Below are 21,346 nucleotides of genomic sequence, written 5' to 3'. Positions count from 1 at the left end.
ATGCCCAGCTCCCCTTTCGGTAAAACAAACCCACAGCCTAAGCAGCTCCTGCACGCTTCCACACCCGCACGTTACACACACTCCGCCGCCTCTCCCCCAGCACCGAGGGGGAGAAACCCCCGGGGCAGGGAGCGGGGCTTTCCCAGTGCCCGGCCCAGTTCGGCACCGCAATACCCGGTTAGCACTGCCCGATCCAGCACTGCCCGGCCCCGCACGGCCCCTCACAGCCCCGCACTGCCCGGCCCGGGGCGGCCCCGCCGGGCGGCGCATGCGGGCTGGCCGGGCCGTGCGCGGCGGCTCAGGTTGCGAGGCGGCAGCCCCCGGCCCTCCTCCCCTCCTTCCTGCCCGCCTCTCCGGGCGGAGAGCACCGGCCCGGCCGCCTCCTCCGCCCCCTCCCCGTCCCCGTCCCTCTCCCTTCCCTCCCGGCCCCGCTGCCAGGGGCGAAGCCGCCCGCCGGGCCCCGCGGTGAGTTTGCCCCGCTGGAGTTGGGCGAAGGGGTGGGGGAAAGTTTGGGGAGGCCGCGGCGGGGTGGGCGCTCCCCGGGGACGGGGGTGTGCGGGAGCCCCCCTCCCCTTCCCGCGCCTCGCACGCTTCCCCCGCCCTTCCTCCTCCTCCTCGGGGGGTTTTTCTCCGGGCAACTTCGCGTGGAGCCGCTCTGGGCGGCCCCTCTCCTCCGCGTGGCTTTATTCCTTGTCGTTTTCCGGCTCTTGGTAGTTTTTCATTTATTTGCAGTGTTTTCTCGCGCGGCCGCTCTCCGCCGCTATTGTCTGCGGGCCGGGGCCGGGCGCGGTCCCCCCGCAGCCGGGCGGGGGTGGCGGCCCCGAGCCGGGGACGAGCCCGCTGTGCCCGGGCTGTGCGGGGACACGGACCCGCCTGGCCCCCAGCCTCCCTCCGGCTGCAGTGCTGCTATCCCGCTCGGAACCCCTCTCCGGGCTCGCAGACACAACTTTGTATCTCAGTTTATTGCGCTGAAAGTCACCGAGGATTCGTATCGAGAGCCCCCCCGTAACACGCTGGTGTTGGTGTGTGTCACTTTTGGGTCTCAGTGGCCTTTGGTGTCACTCAGAGGGTCATTGACGTGTTGTCTATTTCATGCGTTCACTCTGTTACTTGAAAATGTAATTATTTTTGTTTCTTCTCGAGTGTAGACCCTTCTTTGTAGCAAACACTGGAGTTTCTGGATGAGGATTGCGCAATAGTAGTTTTTCTGAACCTGTAAACTGTTGGGGTTTATTAATCCACCTACTGTGACTGTGTTGTCCCCGCAAGTCATATAGAGGAGTGGGGATTTGCAGAATCTGATTTTGCTGACCTCTGAAATTGGTTCTGCTCCAGTGTCCTTTACAGGGCTTCGTGTTAGCTGGAGATTGAAAATGGAAAAAAAAAAAGATTTATAAAAAGTTCTTTATTTTAAGAGTGTGCTATACCAATTCTGCTGTGGATGACCAGATAGGGATTCGATAAAGGGATTAGAAATCCTGCACTGCTGTAGGACAGTTGGTCGCTGTGGCTCTCTGTAATCTCAGTCAGCCGTAAAACTTTAGGTACTCATGGAGATATGCGATGCAGTAGAAATATGTAAAGCATGTAGCTTCAGAGCTGAGTTTAGACAGTTGGTCTGAGATCTATGGATGTCTTGTGTACTGGGAGTTTTGGCTAATGTAATCTAATCAGTTTTAAAGGGCCAAGCTACATGAATTCTGTTTGTGGTGACTCTCTGAGTCCCTTGTTGCGTGTGTTTCTCATGTTTTGCACGCCCTTGCTGAACTGTTGTGGAATTGTAAGGGTGAACCAAGTTCCACATGGGTCCTTGAAGGTAAGATACTAATGATTCATTTATTGTTGTGTTAGAGGAGGTGTATTTTTATACACAGATATCTTAGTAGTGGGAGTAGATTGATGTTAACCTCATAACATCCCTGCCTGTGGGTAGAAGCTGCTGGAGGGACATTTGCTGTTCTTTGGGACATGGTGACACTGTCTTGTTTGCACGCTTGAAATTGCGTTTGTTTGGGTTTTTTGTTTTGGTTGTTAGTTTGTTTTTTTCTTTACAAGCCTGATATCAGGGTACATTAGGCAAGGTGAGGATCATCTGGTTTTCCCTTGGCACGAGTTCAGGTGTAGCTGTTGTCCACGTCCATGGGTTGAGCTCTCCATCACCCGTCTGTCCTTGCAGCGCTGCCCGGTGCTGGGCAGACGGGCTAGCCTGGGGCTGTTGCTAGAAGGGCACGGGTGTTGGGTTCTGCCAGGCAGACAGGTTTTGTAGGTAGCCTGAATGATGAGTCCCCTGCAGGTAGTGTGGATGAACTGTGCTGTGTGACGGCGTTCCAGCCTGGATTTCCTGCCCAGCTCCGGCGGCCACGGATGGCCGGCATAGCCCGAGAGGTGAGGACACGACGGGTTCCAAGGGAGAGAGTCCAGCCAGGGACTGCAGCCAGAGAGAAAGGCAGGAGCTCGATGTTCCTGATTTACAGCTTCGCTGCATCAAAGGAGGGAAACACATTTAAGAACTCAAAGCTTCTCATAGGAACAGAGCTCTGCCAGGTACTATCCGATGATGGATGTTTTTAAACACAGTCTGCATAGCGCAGCTTTGAGACTCAGGCATATGCAGAACTCACTAATCTCTCAGCAGGATATACTTGTGAGTAAGCTGTGTTCTGGTCTAGGGTACACTCCTGTGCTAAGAGGAGGATTAAGTACTGTTAAAGGAATCTGGTTATTCTATCCAAAGCATGAATTAAGAACAGCAGTCAATAAATTATCCTAGAGGAAAAAAACATTGGTAGGTTTATTGGTGGTGTTCGCCTGCTCCTGTGTTACAGAAGCAGTGGGGTTCTTTCATATAATTTTCTGCTGGAATAATAAGTTTTAATAAATAGCTACTTAACAAAAAAAAATCCTTAGTAGAAGCTGAAGTGCCTGCTGTACCTATTTCTTTTCCCCTGTTTCCAGGACACCAACGTATCAGTTTTCTCTGCCTGGTATTTGGTGGTGATCCACTCGCCAATAAAACCGACCTTGAAGCAGCTTGGAAGCTTTTCTGCTTATTACTGTAGTTGGTTATCTCTGCAATCTACTTGAGTGCTATTAAATGCTGTTTCTATAGGGGTTCCCCACACAGGCAATAAATAGCCTGAAGTCAGCTAAACCACACAGCTGATTTGTATGGAGGAACTATTTGGTTTTGGCTTTGCTCTAGTGGTGGAAGGCACTGCTAGGAAGTTAAAAACTTGAGCAAAAGGCTGGATAGTCCGGGAGGCCATAAAGGCACGGTGTGGCCTCCCTGTGTGATTGTGGTCCCATGTTTTACCAGTCACCTGGATAGGGAGTTGGCTTCCAGCTGAAGGATAACTCCTATTTGCAGCCACACCAGAGGCTGGATGTGGAAAGCTGGGGAGGAAAACACCTTGCAGCCTGCACCTTGTGATTACTGGGTGCTGTTCGGTGCCAAGTGCTCATGTGCTTGCTTGCATTGATCACCTGTAGGACAGATAAAGGTAATGAGTGACGTTGTGAAGCAGCTGATAGCTCTGGTGTGAATAGAGTCCTTCTTAGCTGCCCTGGGGGTTGCCCCAGGGGATATAAGCCAGCTGGGAGCCCGGTTTAGGGCTGGTGTGTACCACCTGGTCGTTCACATCCAGGAAGCCCTGCACCTTTTCTAAAACAAAACTTGTTTTTAGGGTGTTGGATATAATGCGATTTTTATGAATAGCTTAGTCATGCTTCACTTTTTTTTTCCTCTTCTGAAACAGCTGTCAACAATCTCACTGTGGGGAGGGAATCGGCCACTCCTTGTACTTACTGAATAGTCAGACACTTCAGCCTGGCATTGCACTTCTTAGTGGCTTTTGGAAACAAAGCCGTGGATGTGGCACAATGGCTTCTTTTTATTTATTTATTTACCAAGCCTGTCTTTTTCCCTTTGCAAATGACCTTTATGCAGATCTAGAAGGCAAAGCCCATCACTGGGAGTTAGCTGGTTAGTTACTTCAGTTACTGATAAGAAAATATGATGGCAGTGCTCCAGGAAAAGCAGCTATGCTGGGAACTTGTTGCTTGAATACTGATATTTTCAGAATGATATACCTCTATGTATTTATGGTGCTTTGTCAGGGAAGCAGGGTGACTCCTCTCATAATGTCTGCATGACAAATAAGCTGTGACGCCACAAATCCTGTAAAGAGTTTATTGTCCTTCTCGAGACGGCTGGTGGAGACATGCAGTAGGTAAAAGTTTCAGTTTATTGTCGTAAACTTGAACTGCAGTTTTGTCATCTCATCTCTTTTGTATGTTGGTGTAGCATAAGCAGCCTCTTCCAGCTCCTCAGCTGGGCCATACTGAGTCTTCTGGGTGTGTTCAGCAAACCAGACTGGGAAATGGAGCCCAGTTAAGCATATATTATTGGTTTTAGTCCATATAATTCATCACTTGTATCAATCAAGAAAAAAGTTCATTCTGTACCTGAATCAGTTACCTGACTCATGTTCCTTTGTGCTATCACGAGCAGCTGCTGTGGCAGAGGGTCGGATGCTTCCACCAGGAGAAACCTAAACTCTTGGAAGTGCTTTTCCAATTGCAAAGAAGGTATTTGACTGTGGTGCCCATCCCTGTTTTATAGCAGTGAAGATGACATGGGAGATAGATGTTTCTGAGATAAGCCAGTGAGTTAAAAGTCAAAGTCTTTAGTAAGTTCTGTGAGACAGCAGTTATTTCTGTCAAGAGCGAAGAGAAATCTTCTCTGCAAAGTAAGTTCTGCCATTTTGATAATGTTTTTGAAAATTTTCTTTATAACCATTTTAGATAGGCTGCTAGGTTGTTGAGGAACAGGGGAGGAAAGTGCAATCACAAATATTTTTAAGTAGTCAACAGTCCTTAAAAAGTGCGAAGTGTGATACCTTAGAAAAAGTAAATTTTAGTTCTGTTGTAGCTGTAATGGAAAACATGTTTGGCATGGTCAGGCAGTCTAACAAGACTATTTTATATGTATTGAAAAAACCCTAAAAATCTGATGCTGAAGAGTTTATTGGGTGGTTTGTAATACGAGTGAGAAAAGGTTCATTCTTTGTTGGCATAGCAATGAAGTTCTCACAGTCCAAATGCTCAAATATTTAATCTAGGATTGGAGAAAACATAAGGAAAAATTACGCCTGAAACTACTGTCAGCACCCTTTACAGCACTTGTGTTGAGGGCTTGAAATACAGTGTACTTTTTGGTTCAGTCAATGGTGGCAATTGAACTGTCACAGTTTCCTTGTAGATTTGATCCTTTCATGCAGTCACCTTTTGATTTCCTTGAAAGCCATGGGGTGGAGACTGCTCACTGGATCCTGTGGAGCTGCTCTTCTGAGACAATATTTAAAATGCATGAGCACAGGTAGTTGGAACTGATCCATTGTGTCTTTGTTTCAAGCCCTTGTAAAATTTTCTAATGGACTGTGCAAAATTTGCCCCAACTTCTGACTACTTCTAATAGCTTTTTGTATTTTTTGACTACTTCCAGGTGGTTGATCTGACTTTCCCATTAGTCTCATTGCTGAACTGTTTTTACCTTAATGTTACATTTTCAAAATGCACTGTGAGAAATCTCCTCAAATTGTTTTTTAATGTGAGATGTTATTTACAGTGTGGCAGCACCACTGAGATTAACCTGATCCACTGTAAAAGGAAGGATTTAAGGATTTTCTTCTGTAGCAGCTCCTTCAGGTTTTATTTCTGAGAGCAAGTGAAAAGAAAATAAGCAACAAATTACTTTTTTCTCTGTGAGCATGATTTAAGGTGGTCATCTTAAAGGTCATTTGATGATGATGATCAAAACTTTGTGTGAAGAGAAAGTGCCTGATGTGCCATGTTTGAGTTCTCTGTGTGTTTTATCACCCATGACTAATGCAAACTGGAGCAGCAAGTTATGTAAAAATCTGTGACATATTTGTATCTTCATCTAAACCGTATCTGAGGTTTCTGGCAAAGTTACTTGGGAAAGTGAATCTTTTTCCCAGTGTGTCTCTGCCCTCAGTGGTGTAACTGTTCTGGGAGTCTGAATGCTGCACTTAGTAAAACCATTGCAAACAAAGATTCTGGCACGGAGCAGTTGTTCTAAACCAGGCTGTCTTCAGACTCAAACTCCTGACTCACCCATTCTTTTTCCATGGATTAACACACCTGGCATGTGTCATGCATGGATGCTGGCCGACTCGTCGTGTTCTTGCAGGTATCCCTGTTTTCAGTGTAGGGAAGGCTGGTGTGGGAGTGTGCACAGCTCCTGCACTTCCAAACCTCCTGGTGGAAGTTGATGCTATGTTTGCCCAAAGGATCCTTTTACCACGTTCCTGCTGTTGCTGTGCTTCTGTCACTTTTTAGGGATGCACAGAGTGGCTGCCTGTGTGAAGTCTCTCCTTCCAGGGCAACAGTACAAACGCTGTGCTGGGTCAGGCTGTGGCTTGTCTGGCCTTGTTTCCTGCCCCATGGTGTTGGTTGTGGGTTCCTTGGGAGTTGTGAGAGCAAGAAGAGTCCACACTAGTGACTGTGGGCACAGTGAGGTTCAATACTAGGATGTGTGGCCCATTCAACTTCCCAGCACGTGTGACTATCAACACCCTGCCAAATCTTGAAATTTGCCGTCAGTAGGAAAAGAGGGAACGTAAGGGATGGTGGGGGTGAGATTGCTGAAGGGAGTGAGTCTTGGTCACTTTACACACACTGTTTTCCCTCCTGAGTTTCCTCTGGGATGCTGAAGCCTTTGGTCCCATAATAGCAGTGGGACAATGAATGCTTGGATGGAGGAAGCAGGTGTTAAAGGAGGGGAAGTGATTTATTTTGGGGGGAAGGGGAGGACAGGATGACCATATTTGACTTTTATACAGACTAATTTCTTCTGGCTCATGAGCTTGTGCACAGCACGCTTCCAAATTGCTGAACCCACAAATAAGATGGCAGCAAAACTGGGACTTGCTTTTTTTTTTTGAGTTAATATCACTTAGTGAGTCAGCCAAGGAGTGAGGTTTACGTGATGTACCTCTGGTGTTACGTGATGAATTCTGTTGTTTTGTTCCCTGTTACCATAAATCTTTCAATGCAGCAGCAAGGCTGCAGTGCTGACGGCACTGGACATCTTCAAGTCTGCACTTTGTACTTGGGAGAGCTGGTTTTTAATTGTCTTAAACCAAACTGGAGCTGATTGAGTTTACGTGTGGCCTAGATTAAAACAGTTTCTGTAGTGTGATCTGAAGGTCTTTGAGTTGGTGCAGAGGGCGATTCTGAGATAAAGTAAACCAGGCTGCTTCACTGGCTGTGTAGCAGATGTGTTTGCATCCATAGCCCAAAGATTTCCCATCCTGGGAGTGATGACAACACTCCATTTCAGTGGGGTTTTCAGCCAGTGCAGGAACCTCTCTTGAGGAGTGGGAACATAGGAGTCAGTTTTTCCATCACTGAGTGTTTTGCAGCCACTCCACCCATTTTTATGATGAGTGATCATCATCTGAGAGCACAGTGGAACACAAGAGGTGGTGAGCAAACCTTTTGTTGCATTAAATGTAAATGTTTATAGTTTCTCTTCTCCTAGCAGCTGCAGAGAAAGTAGGTTGTCTCAGCTGGGTAGAGAAATAAAGACTAAACCCTTTTTATGTGAACTGTCATAAAAGAAGGCCTTGTGTAATAAACATTCATTTCACAAGGTCCAGGTGTCTCTTTACCCTTTTGTGTGATTCAAGGCGAAATGTTGCTGCACATGTTTGTAAACTGCAGGTTTTTCTCTGTTATAGTGCAGATGCCAACAGGAGAATAGATACACCTTTGTCCTCAGACCCATTGTGGGAGGATGCTGGGGGTTATGTTGATACCCACTGTGTGGCTGTATTTGGGTGCTGGTGGCTCCTGCTGACTTGGGCACAGGAGTGTGAATCCATTTGTGCAGTGAGGGCTTGGGAGTCTCCAAAATTTGGAGCTGCTTTTCCACCCTGACCAGAGCTACTGATTAATTTTGGAAGAGTCTTTTGGTTATGTAGCCTGAAGGAGAGAGTGTGTGTGTAGCATGGAGGCTGAGATTTGAGCACTTAACTGCCATAAAATGCTTTTAACTAGCTTATAAAGGTATTTTCTTGATTAGGTGCCTTTCTTGTCTGTCTGTAAGATGCTGATGGACTGGGGTGATGGGAGCAGGTTTCTTGAGAGCTATCCCACAATTAAAACAGGACTTTGGTCCCTGGTTTCATAGGCAATGTATTAAGCTAGAAAAAGAGCTAGACTGTTGCATGAAGAGCTTACAAGCTTAAACTGTGGATAATAAATATGTTTGCATGGATGTTAAGAGGATTAGTTGTTTGTGAAGTGCATTGAAAGTAGGAGAATTAAAGAAGTGCTTAAATGCTAACTGGCTTTATGTGTCATGTAAGTCTTGGGAATTTTTCTCCCTCCTCCCAGTCAGTTTCAAGTTGTGTTTGTTATTGGTATGAAATTTTTCTGTGTTTGGGGAATTTTGCAATTTACCTATGGGCAGTAAGGTGGTGAAATGTTGTCATTTCAGAAGAAGAGGTGCTCTGCTGAATGTGATGTGCTTCCTTCTGCAGCTGGAATTGGCTCTAGTTAAACTGTGGGGTTTAGTGCTTAGACCTCCCTGGTTTTTCCTTTATCAGATTAGCTAGGATTTTGGCAGGACTTTGTGCTGCTTTTTCTTAGCCAATCGACTTGCATGTGAGTGTTCAGTAACTTTCTTGCTTTATAATCTCAAAGTTCAGAAGTCATTGGGTTCTTTGAGATAATAAGAGATCCTATCCCAGCAACAGCTTACGGCAGGCGGAGAAAACACTTGAGTGTGGAGAGCAAGTCTTGAAATGAAAATTCAAAACTGCTTGAGGAGGATGGAGGACCTGTGGCAATGAAAATCTTGAAAATGTATACATCTTCCTGAAGCTACAAAACAGGAGTGTGCTTTTTACCCTTTCTTTCCTGGATTATTTGCAGGACCCATCCCCTCTGTGGTATCAGTTAATACTATGAGATGGCAGATGAATGACAGTCAGTTACTGTACAATTGCATTATATAAAAGGATTAAACATTATGATAAAATGTATCAAGTATAAATTTATCAAGCTTTTTAATACTCATCTTAGAGGAGTCTTCATTTTCCCACCTCTCTGCCTCCCACCCCAGAACTAATTTGTAAAGTCTTTGCCAATTTTTATTAAAAATCTCGTCTGATCAGTGCTACTGATATTAATTAAGAAAGAATAATACCAGTTGAGTAAATAATGTGTGTATTTATGCATTGGGCTTGTGATATCTCAGTGCCAAAGGAAACCTACGCCATTTTGGAGGAAACATGCTCTAAGTCTTGTTGAAGTTTTTCTTTGGATAAATAAGTACATCACTTGGTGTTGGCAGTGAAGGAAATAAGTAGTTTTCTTTACAGGGTTTTTTTTGATTCTTAGATGAGTCTGAGCCACTGGGTATCTTGGGGATGGAGACTTGAGTCTTGGTTTAACATTTGATGGAAGTTGACTGAGGAGCAGGACTGTTGCAGTGTGGTTGTGTTAATGTGACTGTGATGCTCAGAAGAGCAGTGTTTTAAATTCCCATACCAGAGATGTACAACTCTGTCAACTTGAGACCTTGTTACTTCTGGCTGGAAGGGGAAAAAAAAAAAGCCCATGATGGAGAGGAGAGAAAGAACTAGCAGCAGTGAGGCATTTGGGAATACGCCCGAGCTGGGGAATGCAGTGCCAGGCTCTGTGTGTGCCTTCCAGTCTGGGAGAGCTCAGGGTGGTGATGGCAGGGACCACCCTGCACGTTGGGAAATAATTGTCACCTCTGCTTCGTGCTCAGCTTCCAGCTGTCCCTTGTGGAAGAGCAGCCTTTTGGGTGTGCACTGGGCACTCAGCAGCATCCTGTGATGAGACAGGAGTAATCCTGTTTTTTGCCTTCTCTGTGAATTGAATTTACTGCTTAGTGCAGGATGCTGAACCCCTGGTGCTTGATGTGCCACGTTCTGGGTGCATCTGCCTTGGTCAGTGTCCTTGTCCTGCCAAGGAGCAGAGGCAGGATCAGAGCAGACACTGATTTCTGGTTGCCTCTTGAAATTATCTGTGTTAACTCCCTGATGTCTTTTATTCAGAAAATGAATTTTGTCTCATATTCCAACCCAGAAAAGTGCGTATATATCCAGCAGCCAGGAAATTGAATGAGTCCTGATCTATTCTTAATTTCTTGTGTTTCCTGTGGTTTCATTGTTTGTGTTACCAGCCCTAATATTTACATACTTTTGAATGAGCTTTTCTTTTTTTGGAAGATACTGCTTTGTTTGTATGCCTTGCAAAACAGGTTCTTCCATCTTTTTTTTTCGGATAACCAAACAACTTACTTTCTCAAAGGAGTAGGAGGAAAAAAAAGGAAGATTATAGAAATCACCAAAGGGAGATATCTAAGAATAGATTTTTTTTTTTTTGGTTGATGATATGCTAAGACTCATTCTAAACTTGCATCTATTCTTCCAAATGTCCTTGGGCTCTTTGAGAGCTTTGTAAAACTTGTTGCATATGAAATTAAGTGTTTGTGGATGCTTTATCTGAATAGCAGATGCATTTACAGTTGACATTTTAAATGCAAAGGTGCTTCCATGAAAAATACTTGTAAGAACAAAGCTGTAGTTCCCACTGAAACCCCAAAGGAAGACAAGTTGGTGGAGTCTGCTGTGTTAATGTTCAAAAGTAGTGCTGGTGAGTGTTGTTCATCTGTATGTCTCTGGAAACTGATGCAATGCTTTCTTTTTTTGCAAAGTAAGGAAGATTTCAGTTATATTCCCTGCCTTTCTTCTGGATATGAAGGATATGACAGAGGGGGTCTGTCCCTTAGTACATCAGCTGGCTGCCTTTTCCATGGATGTTTGCTTTCCTTTAGTAATCCCTTAGGAACTAATTTGAAATTGCCAATTAAAAAAAAAAAGTGTTCTCCGTAGAATTTGTGATCAACCTTTATTTGCAGGTATGACTGTTCTGTGTTGAGTTTCCAACTAATCTTCAAGTATTTATTTCTTTCAAAAATCAAGATGGAACTTCAGGACTTTTTCTTTCAAATCTCTTCTGCCTGCCATGGAATAAAACCTATTTGCACCTTGATGAATAGGGGCTGGGGAGCTTGTCTGGTTCTGCAACAGGATCCATAAATAGCATTAGTGTCTGGTTTACTTTGGGAAGGAAGGTGTCCCGTTGTGGCAGTGGCAGGAGGGGAGCCTTGCACTCACTCCCACTAAAGTTGCCCTGTCTGGGCAGTGTTCACCAGCACAAAACTTGGAGAAACATGATAGAGTGTCTCTGCTGAGATCCAGAACCCTTTTGAAAGCTCCAGAAAGCACTGACATTTATAGAAATGGGTAATACTGGCCTTTTTATTTTCTCTATCCCTCTGCTGTTGGCTCAGAGAAGACTTAGAGGATCATAATATAATGTGAAAAGTGTTTCCTCCATCACCCTTCCCATCACTTGCTGCAGGGAGCACCTTGGGACCTTGTTGCAGGTGGTCCATGTGTGATGCTCCAGTGTGTTTGGGGGGATGGGGCAGCACTTGGGGTAGCTGTTCTAGTTGCCAAACTGGATCTGGCAGCTCATTATTAAACATGTTGGGTCTCAGGGTTGAGGTTTGGATGAAAGCCTCTGAAATGTATCCTTCCTCCAAGGATATTTTCAGGTTTGGTCTTTGGAGCATTTGATTTGTGGCAGAGTGGCTGAAGGAGAAACTGTCATCTCTGCTAGATCAAAAATCAGTTTATTTTGGAAAATGGAAAGAAAATATTCAGGGGTGGCACAGTTAGCCATCAATGATACCCCAGAAGCAATTATGTGTGCAAAAGGGCAATGGCTGGTAATTATCTCAAAGTGAATGAAGCTTGGGATACTTGTGTCCTGTTTCATTGGCAGAATGAAACCAGGTAAAGTTTCAGAACTGGAATAAAAAAAGTTTAATTTTTGCCTTTTTAATGAAGACTATATGAAGTGTTCCTTGGCCACGTGGTATTTTCCTTTCCTAAACTGCTTGTGGCATGGTTATTGCTGGATGTTGTGAAATGTAAATAACACCAAGGTAGTGAACTCGGCATTCCCTGCTCCTTGGCAGCGTTGGTGAATGGAAACATCTGTCCAGGGCCTCTCTGGTTCCCTTCCCTCGCACAGCTCCTGCTTCCAGCACAGCGAACGTGCTGCAAAGTCCTGCAGACCTTCTCCTTAACTCTCCCATGTCTGCACCACACAAAATGGAGGAAAATCTGGAGGGTAAAAGGAGTGAGGAGTATTTTTTTCCCCATAGTGGGTATTTTAGCACAAGTCATTCAGATGCCTGGTGTTGTGATGCCAGCCTGTGCCACGGGACAGAGCTGAGCTCGTGCTCTTGGCACATTCCAACTCCTCTGGTGTGTGCATCTCTTGCATGTCACTCTCAAATCACTCACTTGGCAAATGCTAACTATTCTCTGTCTGTCCCATTCAGATTGTACAAAGGCTGTGGTGGGGTGTAATATTCACTAAAAAGGATTTGTTGGTTTGCAGGCATGGGGATGGATAATAGGGTTGAACTATTTTTTAACCTCTTATTTTAACCTCTTAAAGAGGAGTGGGAGGCAAGGGGACAGCACAAAACTGCAACAGCAAGTGCAGAAGGACGGTGGGAAACCACCCTGGTAATTCACTCGGAGTTTCCTCTGAGCTTGGGTGGGAGATCTTACTAGGCTTTTACTTCGTGGGCATTAAAAAAAAAAAAGCAAACAAAACCCCAAAACCCAAGTAACCGTGCAAATAATGCAGGAAATACGTAGTGAATGTTTTGTGATTGGGGGAGATAGTAACTGGGGCTTCGAAGCTGTAGGCTGGCTACAGGATGTAAATACTGCTGGTGTTGGTGTGGCTGGATGTTGTGTACCAGGTTCATTGACAGATTAGACTCTAAAGCTCACTTTGCAAAATAAGTTCATTTCAGCAGACAGTGCTTTGAAGTTGTTTTCATTTCAGCTAGAGAAATTGTTGTTTATCCTGTTGGTGGAACTTGAAATTGAGATGTCCTTACAAGGTGTTTTCATGGTGATTTTTTTTGAATTTATTTTTTAATCATAAATTGGGAAAAATGGATGGGAGAAGAAAAGGGATGCTCTTGTTCCTTTTCAAATGTAGGAATACCAACTACTTTTTTCCCCTCTTTCACTTCTTGTGTGAGCGGTGAAAAAGAAGTGTCAGTTTTTAAATAGATCAAACATCTTTCTAGCACATAACATTGGTTTGAAGTGAGGCTGTATGGCCAGGTTTTGATGGTTTAGGGATATATTAGGTGAATTAATACTGCCATCTGTGATGCACTTATGAAATTTTTTTTTAAGCTTTCAGTTTTTTTTTTCCTTTACTGTCAATATGTAAAAAATTATTTCTTTAAGGGAAGCCTTAACTGTGCTAGCCAGGAACTTATTCTGCATGCAGTATATCCCATTCTGAAAAAAGTGGGTTATTCTTAATATAAATTACATAGTCAGAATTAAGTAAGATTAAAATTACAGTGAAGACAGGCTAATAAGGGTTTACTCTGTTGAGGAATTTGACTTAAAGCCTGCATTGGAGCCTGGAGTTGAATTTGAGCTGTCAATTCAGCTGAAGTGTAAAATGCCTCCCAGTCTCAACTGGAGTAAGCTAATGCAGAGTTTTAACTGAATTATGGGTTTTTTTCCTCTCCTTTTTATTGGACAGATTTTATAAGGAATTATTCTGATAATTTTATTTTCCCCTCTGAGTAGTTCCAAAGGCTAATACAAAGCATCATTGCATAATGGAAGGGTGGACAGCAGATTGCTTCTCTGATGTCCAGTGTTTTCCAGCTCTGTAAATAATTGCTCGAGGCAAAGGTACACTAATATTATTTGATGAACAGGAAGTCTACAAATAGCCATGGTATTATGCCATAATTACATTTGCAGTGGTGCAGGTGTTGAGCTTTACCCATAGCTAGGAAAACCAGTGCTTCAAATAGGTAGATTTGTAAGAGCATGTGGGTGAGGAGATGGGATGTACATCAGCAGGTTTGAATTTAAAGGTTTGAAAAACATAAAAAAGTTTCAGGAGGTATGTTGCTGATGGCACTGCTACAATGGCCTGGCTTTATAGCAGCAAAACAAAACCATCCAAACCCTCATTTCGTCAGAAAAGGCAAGATACTCTTAGATTTTTATTTGTTTTTAATGGATTATGGTCTTAGATTGATGTGCTGCTGGTTCTACTCAGGGCTCAGTGGTATTTGTTACTGTGGTAGTTTTGGCTCATGCTTCTCACAACCAAATCTTTCCTTAGCTCATGTGATGCAAAAATCCTTTTCTTGTTTGTGTTGGTGACCAGAACTGCCAAGTGTGAATCTTGAGCAGCTGGTTAGGTGACACCCCATGTCTCCTCCAGACAGTGAGAGTGTTCAAGCACTTCATTAATACTTAACTTGAGCTGTCTCAATGAGATGGCTGAGGGAAATGAAATACTGTCATTAAAATAATGCCTGAAACCAACTATATTGGGAGACTGACTCATCCTGCCCTTGCTCTTGGAGCATGGCTGCATGCAGTGGGAGGGTATCCTGCTTTTTTTCCTACAACTTCATGACCTTGTATCAGCAGCCCATGAGTTCATTTGGGAACAGACTGATGGAGAGAAGATGATATGCAAATGGGAATGTTTCTGTGGGTGATGCTCAAAGCTGAAATGGTCTTGGAGTAGTTATTTTGAGAGGAAGTCTTGGCTCATGTTCATTGAGCTGAACTACCAAGAGCAGCCTGGAAGAAAAAGGGATGGGGAGAAAGGAAGCAGATGGTGTGAGGATGTGTGTACCAGAGAAGTGAAGCAGCACTCATGTTATCTCTTCAAGGCCCTCTGTTTTTCCTTCCTCTAAAGATGGCCATTATTTCAAGTGGGCCCTGAGGTTTGGAAAAAAGGTTTGGAGTGTGTGTGAGCAGCAAGTATAGAGAAAATTGCTGTGCTGTGTGTAAAGTTAGCCTGGAAGTTTGTAACTGAGATGGTGGTGATGTCTTCGTTTGAGTTTGGCTGTGGAGCTTTGGGGGGCATAGCAGAATACTTGTTGCCAGCCCAAATGGACTGGTATGAAAGTAAATAAATACTTGTAAAAGATTGTCTCTGTCTTGCTTAGTGCTGTTCCTGAGTGTTTCAGCTTAGGATGTTCTTGAAGAAATTGCTCTTTCTTAACCTAAAAAGTAGCACTTAAGATATTTAGACAGAAGTGGTGCTGCCTCTCCAGACAGGGACATTTGTATAAATGTTTAAAGTGTCCAGTTAATCTGGCAGGATTGTGACCAAGGCAGGATACCGTGCCTGTGTGCATTTACACTGTAATTATGAATGGTTTGTGCTGTGAGACAGTGTGCTGGCTTCAGTGCTGCCTTTTTGTTATAAATACAGCGTCTTCTGGGCTGTTGTTTAAAGACTCCTTTGGAAGCCAGATTTAATAGTGGAGCTGAGTGAATAATTCAAAACCTTTTTATCAAGTTCTTGTTTAAATTCTTAAATGAGCTCACCATAACCTTTTTATGTACCCCTCCTGCATGTGTCATACAAATATTAGAATAATTGAGTTTTACTAGTGCAAATGTTTCTGTGAAGCAAATTTTTAGAGCTTGATGTATGACTGTTTATGGAAAGGGAATGTTAAAATCTCACACACCAGCGCCTATGCCAAAAACTTGTGCTGGCTCACTTAGGAAAAGGGTGGGGGGTGAGACCCTCAGCTTTGTTGGAGCAATCTTAACTGAGCTGGTTTGTCAGATTGACTTGTTTGCAGCTTAAAAACTGAACACATGTATTTAAAGGAATTTCAGCTATATCTCTCTTACAGGCCATTCTACTAACAGTAGCAGTACTTAGCTTTAAAATATTTGCTTTTTTCCAGATAAGTACTATTTTGATTCTTTCTCCTTTTCTTCCCCCTTTACATGAGATGAACCAGCACATTCAAAATGCATCTGCTTAGCATCACTGAGTAGCTTAACAAAGGGATGCAGATGAGAGAAAATCCATAGTTATCTTGCAGGTTTCATCATTCCTTGGCTTGAAGTCCAGTCCAGGCTGGAGGAGAGCCTTGCAGATAGGTAATTTGAGTGGATTTAGCGTGCCTATTCTCATGTATTAATGTTTGCAGACTTGCTTGCTGAAAGCTCATTAGTGTTAAGTCAGTTTTGAGTACTCATGGCCTTTAAAAGGCAAATGAAGGCCTTGCAACCAGGATGTCTGCAGAACTGGCATCCATTTGTCTTCTGCTTCTGAAGAAAAATGGAAGACTTAAAAATCTAAAGGCAGCTCAAGAAGCAGGAGTTGAGGATTAGGCAGAGAGCTGGGAGATGGTGTTTTCTCAGTCAAGAATTGTTGCTTAATTGGTTACAAGAATTTAGTCAAGGCTGTTTATTCTGTCTGCAGACAAACCTTCTCCTGTGCATGCTCTGGCAGTCCTCTAACCCTCCTGGCAGCGCTAAGCGTGTGCTCGGAGACGAGATGGAAAATCCTTCCTCTGTCAGTGCGTCATGAGTTTGCAAAGCCTGATTTAAATGTGCAGGGTTTGCTCTCTGAATTTTGGATTTCTTTGCTGATTTTCCTCTCTGACCTCTGCTGCAGCTGCCTTTAACAATCTAAATGTTGTTACCGCAGAGCTGCCCTGGAACGCGCTGAACTCCACTGGTAATGCCACATGCCCCTTGCAATGTGTGCAGAAATCTGGAATTGCAGCCTGGTGTGACAATGAAACTACTATTGAAATCTTCCATTGCCTTCAGTCACAGCTATTCCAAGTGCAGCTACTGACACCACAGATGCTAGAAACTGGACATCTGTATATCCATATCGAGGACTATGAGAAACATAAGGAAGTCTTTAGAAGTAGGAACATTTAGGTTTTGGGGTTATTAAAAAAAAAACCCCAAACTGACCTCCAAATGCTGGCATCATCACAACCAGCTTTGACTTTGCAGAAGGAGGGCAGTGAAATGTAAGAGCCAAGTAAACCTGGTTCTTTTTCGATTGTTTTTTTTTTTTTTGCCTTTCCTGAAATTGTCATATGTGTAGAGTCATAATTTCACTGAACAAAATGAGTTGTATCCAGCACTATACCAGTGGGCCTGGGCCTCTGGCTGTGGTGTTCTTGTAGTCTGTCAGCCTGAGTAGGAAGAGTGTTCAGACTTGGTCTGACTCCCTTGCATCAGCTGTAATGTTTCTGCAGATGAGTCTTTATTAAGCTGAAAAGACCAAGGGAAATCTCCTTCATGCCTCTTCATTTCCTGATGATGCAGTATCAGCTCTAACTTGCCGCTTGTAAGCAAGTGGACCTGAAAATAAGTGGGAAATTTTGGGTGGACTTTTGCTTGTTTTAAATTATATATTGGTGTAACAAGGGTTGTTTTGTGACAAGAAAGACCCAACAATCTTACCAAACATGCAGAACAAGCAGGCTGTGTCTTGTCATCCCATTACAACATTCCCACTGTAGGAAACACCCTTTGTGCTTTGATAAATTTGTCCTTATTCATAGTGTGAAACTGCAAATTAACATGTAGAATTGCTTTTGTGCATTGGACATTTATAACAGTTTGTTGTCCCTTCAGATTTGTGTTGCAAAGTGTCTGTGAAGACAGGGGAGCAATATTACCTTATTTATTATGGGGGGAATCTGAGACTTGGCAGCTTTTTCTGAGGTACCCATGAAATCTGAGTGTTTGCAGAGGTTGCTGTAGTTTGTGATTGAAGTTGGTGCTTACAACAGGCAAGATCCCACTGCAGCACAAAGTGGGGAGAGCGGGTGCCAGCTGAGCTTTGCCTGAAGTGATGTGTCTGAAGAGATTCAGGCTGGGGTGAGAATAGAAAGAGGCTGCTGTCTCCTCATTCCCCGATTCTTTGATCACTGAGAAGAAATTATGTGTAATTATCTGTACAGTTTGTGCTCAAGTTCTGTCTAGTATATATAAAATAACCTAAAGGAGGAGGTGGATCAAAATAAATTCTGGATTTTGTTGTAGCTCGATGCTTTTTGATTGCATATGGGTATTCTGCAAGGCAAGAGTTAATTTGTCAGCCTTATCCCCATTTACATAAGTACCATTGATACCTCACCCTCCCCGTGGTGACCTGTGAACCATCTCTGTTGGGTCTTCATGCTGTTCTAGATTTGATTATTCCCTCTTTCTGCCCAACACAGATTTACACTCCATCTGTGTCTAATTCAAACTGGTGCCTTTAAGTTTTCCCACTTACATAATAGTGTATTAAATAAATATGTGTAATTTTTGCTGGTATTTATCTCATTTAGTTTTGTCAGAGAGGAAAACAGTTATAGACTTGATGTGTATTTTGACTGGATGGAATAATGATGAGGGTATAGCTGAGTTATTTTCTTTCTTTTAAAGCTGCTTGTGATTTTCTGCTGTGGATATTTTTGATTCTTGTTTATTTTGCTCCTTAGTTTGGAGAAGAATAGTCTGGGAGGGGAAGGAAGAGGCAGGGTTTACCCCTGAAACCATCATTGTTAGCCCTAACTTCTGGTAGAGCTTTGCTGCTTTGGCTCAACCTCTTTAAACTTGAGAAATGTGTTTTTGTTTGCATTTCCATCTTGTTGCATTTAAAAACTATTCTAACTATACCAGATTGTTTGAACATTAATGGGGGGAATGTTTTTCAGAGACTGATAGAGTTTCCAGGCAGCTTTTCTCCCGCCAAGTACTGTACTGGTGAGGTTTTGCTTGGTTTGCTCTAAGAATCTGCAAAGCAACTGTTCAAAATTGCTGACACATGTTAAGTAATGTGGAAATCACCATCCTACCCCATTGAAGTCTGAGTGCTCATGTCGACAATAAGAACAAGAGCTGACCCTGAAAATGATATTTGACCAGTCTCAATCTGGAGACCATTTCTAGTGTCTTCCCTCTGACTCTGGCTAGTTTATCCTTTGGTCTTAGGTATTCAGTTTTTAAAAAAAAAAAATTACTAAATATGCTAAGAAATACCACTTTCTGCCTTGTCTGTATTTTTGAATTATTTAACCACATGTGCATATTTGACGATGCCAAGTTCAGAGTACAATCTCAGTTCTTTAGCTGAATATCAGAGTTAATGCTACTTCTAATAATACTGGTAGTGGTATAATGCTTATTTAATAAGAAATCCATCATCTTGTACCTCCCTTCTCCAAGCCTCTAGTTTTCAGCTTTGGAGCAGCTGTAATCAGCCTGTACAACTTCCCTTCCTCCTCTCATGAATAAATCCTAGTACCTTATCTTCTCTATCAGAAAGTCTTCCCTGGCTTTAGCAGCCTCTGGAGGAGGGTATAAAAGGGGCTTTCACTGCTAACAGGAAGCGAAATGAATGGAGCAACTTTTGATAATGCCCCGTCTGTCTGAGCGGGGGATCAGCCCGACTAAATTGCAGCAGATTAGTGAATGATAGTGCTTCAGCTGGGGCCAGAATTATAAGTTTTTAATCTTGGAACAAGCAATGATTTCTTCCTTCTAAACAGTGGTCAACTCCCTCTTTGATTTGGAGGCTTGCAGTCATCCATATTCAGTTAGTTGGGGTGTGTGGTTTCTTTTTTTTTTTTTTCTTTCCTCTAGTCTGCATTCATGACTCTCAACAGGCTTTTGGGTTTTTGGTAGCAGTAATTTTGGTGAAACCTGTCATGGCCACATGCCATTTTTGCCAGTAACTGCATATAATAAAGTCTTGTATTTCCCAGCTCTCTTAATATCACTATGGTTGTTCTGCCTCAGTCTTTTGCAATTAGCTTTGGGGAGGTTTGTGTATTTTTTTTATAAGCAGCATTTTTGTTTCTGACCACCTTCAGCCTTACCCTGTGTGTGAACATGTGTGACTCCTTGATTCCCACTCCGCAACTTGGTCCAAACTTTCTGATAATCCAGCTCAGTGGGAGGGAGAGATGACTGAAAATCTAAATGGGGCAGCTTAGCTAATTGCCTTAGGCCTGACTTGTCTGCTGGATAACACTGGTTTTATTGCAGCCCAACGTGATTGACATTTGGGGAATTGCACTGGTATAATGCTGGCAGCAGTAGTGAAAAATCTGTCCTATTGTTTTTGATACATTCGCTGTCTGAGGAGGACCTTTTTGTAACAAATAACTATCAGAAAGGCAACTAATGGAGTGAATTTACTTTTTCTTTAAATTGCTGACTTTTCCAATTTCCAAGAAAAAAATATGAGTAAGATTAATATCCTATGTACTAAAAGTTTGCCTTGTTCTGTGTTTTTTTCAGGCTTTTTTCCCTGGATTTTATTACTGGAAAACTCTCTAATGACAAATTTGCTTAGGTAAGTGAAGCAAGATTTTTTCCTGTGGATTTTTTTAGAATCACTTCCCCTATCTTAAATGCTTTTGCATGTTGGGTTGTAATGTTGAGCTGCCAGCCAGCTGTGCTGCGTGTGCTGTGGTTAAAGGCTAGAAAGATGTTGTAAACAAAAGTAGGAGTAATGCCTCTAGTATGACATAAGGACCTCATTTATTCATTTAATCAGATGAAGTGGACGTGGTGCAGAATAATGAAATACAGGTTATATCTGCATATTACTGCATAATCTTGTCAATTTAGAATTTTTTTTCAAGAGATTCTCTGCATTTTTTCCCCACTGGAAAATAAACTTGTTGCTATCATTTAATATCATTTTGTTATGAAATGCAACCATCATGCTTCCAGGTTTTTAGCTACAGTTGCTGTTCTTCCATCCCGCTCTCTCCCCTCTTTCCCTCAGGCAGGAGCTTCTGATATGGAGAAATCATAAAAAGCTCAAGAACTTTATTTTTTTTATAGCTCAAAAGATGAACATGAACAAATTTAACACCCCCACCTTTGATCTCTTGAACCCCCATCTACACCTCTAAAGTGCAGATTCTACGTAGTTGGTGATGGACAGGATTTCTGAGTGTTGATTGAAAGTACCTGGTCTTGTCTATTCCTAAATATCTTTGGGGTGTTCTGAGCACAAATCCATGCCATAGATGGTGGGTGAAAGAACTAAATGTGCTGCAGTACCAAAATATGGACTGTGTTTTCCTTTGTGGTGGAGAGAAGACTTGACTGACCTCTGATACAAGACAAGAAGTTAATCTCTAAATATACAGCTAATTTGATGTGTTAGTTGGAGTTGCTTGTTTATTCTGGCTGAGGCCAAAAGCAACTGCAGTGTTCACGTGGGAATATAGTATCCTAACATCTACCCTGACAAAAATGCTGCTACTCTTTGTAAAGTGTCTGTGAAAGGCTTTGCTTTTATCTCCTGTCTCTGCTTTCTGCAGTACTCACCCTCTCTTCCTTTGGATCTCCTTCCAGTGAAT

The 21,346-nt window shown here is 43.0% G+C and overlaps 1 protein-coding gene across 12 annotated transcripts in view; it reads left to right on the top strand.

The window, feature by feature from the left end:
* The first annotated feature begins 437 nt into the window (after positions 1 to 437).
* Positions 438 to 21,346, top strand: part of AKAP13 (A-kinase anchoring protein 13) — a 203,298-nt gene continuing 182,389 nt past the window's right edge. For all 12 annotated transcript variants that reach the window (XM_033070336.1, XM_033070327.1, XM_033070333.1 and 9 more), the window contains exons 1-2: positions 438 to 465; positions 20,271 to 20,325. The gene's annotated coding sequence lies outside the window, so the exon portion shown is untranslated. The remainder of the gene's footprint in view (positions 466 to 20,270; positions 20,326 to 21,346) is intronic.

This window comes from Catharus ustulatus, chromosome 12, assembly GCF_009819885.2.
Source record: "Catharus ustulatus isolate bCatUst1 chromosome 12, bCatUst1.pri.v2, whole genome shotgun sequence".
NCBI lineage: Eukaryota > Metazoa > Chordata > Aves > Passeriformes > Turdidae > Catharus > Catharus ustulatus.
This window is presented reverse-complemented; position numbering and strand designations above follow the sequence as displayed.